The following is a 3,005-nucleotide window of genomic DNA, read 5'->3' on the forward strand; positions in this document are numbered from 1 at the left end:
AATCGGAAGTTGACTAGAGTTAGGATCAATGAGATACGAATTAAATCAAATTATCCCTTTATTTAAATCATTAGTCAGAAAGATTCGATTTATGTCTTTCTTTCCCCTACTCCACCAGAACTGTTTACTTGACACAATCTAAGCCATAATACATAATTTTCACAACTCAGACAAGAATGCCAATTTAATTTTTAGAAGCTACACAGTGTACATTTGCAGTGATTTATAATGTTATTTTATCAGATTAATTCTACAGCTGCATTAGAAAACTGCACGTCTAGATTTGCACACCTAGACAGTTTTACATTCATCATCTTCAAAGCAGTTTCGTCGAGAAAGGGGCATTTTTCACAAGGGTTGGTTTGAGCTATTTCTTAGAGGAGCTGCTTGAATTTTACATAAATGAAGTCTCAAATACGGTGCAAAACTTTACTAAAATACTCTGAAACAGAAAGGTCACTTGTGAGTAATACTGCCAGGGTAGGTTTTCTTTGTTTCATGCCATCTTGTCATTAAGTCTCAAATGAATGGAGGCTAGTACATTAAAATACAAATAGTTATTTGCTAGGTACTGTGCTGATCACTTCGCCTCCATGATTTTATTTAATTCTTATACCCACATTCAGAAGCAGGTTTTATTATCCCTATTTTATTTATCAAAACACAACAAAACCAGACACAAGGAGGTAAGAGGTAATGTGTCAAAAGCCACAATATAGGGCTTCCCTGGTGTCGCCGTGGTTAAGAATCCGCCTGTCAATGCAAGGGACACGGGTTCAAGCCCTGGTCTGGGAAGATCCCACATGCTGCGGAGCAAATAAGCCCATGCACCACAACTACTGAGCCTGCGCTCTAGAGCCCGTGAGCCACAACTAGTGAATCCCGCACACCTAGAGCCCGTGCTCCGCAACAAGAGAAGCCACCTCAATGAGAAGCCCGCGCACCACAACGAAGAGTAGCCCCTGCTCGCCACAACTAGAAAAGCCCATGTGCAGCAACGAAGACCCAACACAGCCAAAGATAAATAAGTAAATAAATAAATAAATAAATAAATTTATATTAAAAATAAGCCACAATGTAAATTTGATTCAGATCTATGTTAGTATGACTCTAAAACCCATTCTTTAGCCACCATATTGTGTGCTTTTCTGGGCCAAACTTGACATCTAACTCATTATTTCTGACTGTTTTACTTAAATGGTTGCACTACCCCTTCTTTGCATCTTCTCTCCTTGATTTGATCCACAGCATTCCTGAAAGTTATTTTACTCTTTTGAAATTTAGCAGTTTTTAAAACTGCTCCAATTTGACAAGAAAGAAAAGAGGGGAAAATAGGTCAATCTAGCCTACTTATTTACCAAAGTAAAACAAAAAGGATATACCCATTTTATGTCTGAGACAAGTTAATGTTCAAAAATATTAAGTTACTTATTCAGGTATCAACAAGGACAACTAGGGCCGGCAAAGGAGGCTGATGTCTCTCTTTTCATTTTAAAACTTTGGAAAATATATGTTGTCTTTGTCCTTGTGAGACTGAACAGTAAATCGCATTGATTTCAAAGATACATTCTTTAACAACAGTAGATATCACTTAAAACTTACTGTATAGGGAGTGGACAGGCCCTCCTGACAGAGTGGACAGGACCTTCGGTCAGAGATATGTATAACACACTGACTTACTGTGACCTAGGAAAGGCTGCCAAGGACGTCTTCAACAAAGGATATGGGTTTGGCATGGTCAAAACAGATCTGAGAACTAAGTCATGTAGTGGAGTGGAATTTTCTACATCTGGTCATGCTTACACTGATCAGGGAAAGGATCAGGCAACCTAGAGACCAAATACAAGATCTGTAACTATGGACTGACCTTCACCCAAAGGTAGAACACAGACAGTACTCTTGGGACAGAAATCTCTTTGGAGAATAAGTTGGCTGAAGGGTTGAAACTGACTCTTTTGATACTATATTTGTACTGAACACAGGAAAGAAGAGTGGGAAATTGAAGGCCTCCTATAAATGGGATTGTTTCAGTCTTGGCAGTAACTTTGATATAGATTTTCCTGGACCAACCATCTATGGCTGGGCTGTGTTGGCCTTTGAAGGTTGGCTTGCTGGCCATCAGATGAGTTTTGACACAGCCAAATCCAAACTGTCTCAGAATAATTTCGCCCTGGGTTACAAGGCCGCAGACTTCCAGCTGCACACTCATGTGAATGATGGCACTGAATTTGGAGGGTCAATCTACCAGAAAGTGAACGAGAAGATTGAAACATCAATAAACCTTGCGTGGATGGCCGGCAGTACCAACAGCCATTTTGACATTGCTGCTAAGTACAAGCTGGATTGTAGAACTTCTCTGTCTGCTAAAGTAAATAATGCCAGTCTGATTGGACTGGGTCATACTCAGACCCTTCGACCAGGAGTGAAACTGACCCTGTCAGCAATAATCAATGGAAAGAACTTTAATGCAGGAGGGCACAAGGTCGGGCTGGGATTTGAACTAGAAGCTTAATGTGGTTTTGAGTAAAGCATCAGCTTTGTCCCTGGAGGTGAAGAGAAATGAACCCACTATGTTTTGGCTTAAAATTCTGTGAAATTTCAAAAGTGTGAACTTTTATTCTTCCAAAGAAATATAATCCTTCCCACACTGAGGGCTAGATATTGAGTCCATCCTAAGGGAGGTGCTTGAAGGCATGCCCAGAAGTTGTCATGTTTGTGCCACATTTCAGTTCAGTTCTGCGGTGTTGTTTTAAATGTTTTCCTCAGAGACGGTGTAGTGTCTTGTAACAAAGGAGGTGACCCAACCCTCCAGTTGTCCATCGTGTCCTGCATGTCCCACACCACTTTTTCATGACCTTGTAATATATTGGCCTCTCTGTGGTAGTGGAATCTTTGGTTTTGCATCAGAGTAAAGTAAACCCATCACATTTAGAACATAAAAAACAAACAAAAAACAAAAGTACTGTATAAAAAGATAAAGTTTAGAGGTCACCATCTCTAAAAAG

General features: G+C 39.9%; 1 pseudogene; it reads left to right on the plus strand.

Annotated features, from left to right (window-relative positions):
- Positions 1-1,659: 1,659 nt before the first annotated feature.
- On the plus strand, positions 1,660-2,559 carry LOC118890464 (annotated as a pseudogene).
- The last annotated feature ends 446 nt before the right edge of the window (positions 2,560-3,005 follow it).

This window comes from Balaenoptera musculus, chromosome 2, assembly GCF_009873245.2.
Source record: "Balaenoptera musculus isolate JJ_BM4_2016_0621 chromosome 2, mBalMus1.pri.v3, whole genome shotgun sequence".
In the NCBI taxonomy this organism is placed as follows: domain Eukaryota; kingdom Metazoa; phylum Chordata; class Mammalia; order Artiodactyla; family Balaenopteridae; genus Balaenoptera; species Balaenoptera musculus.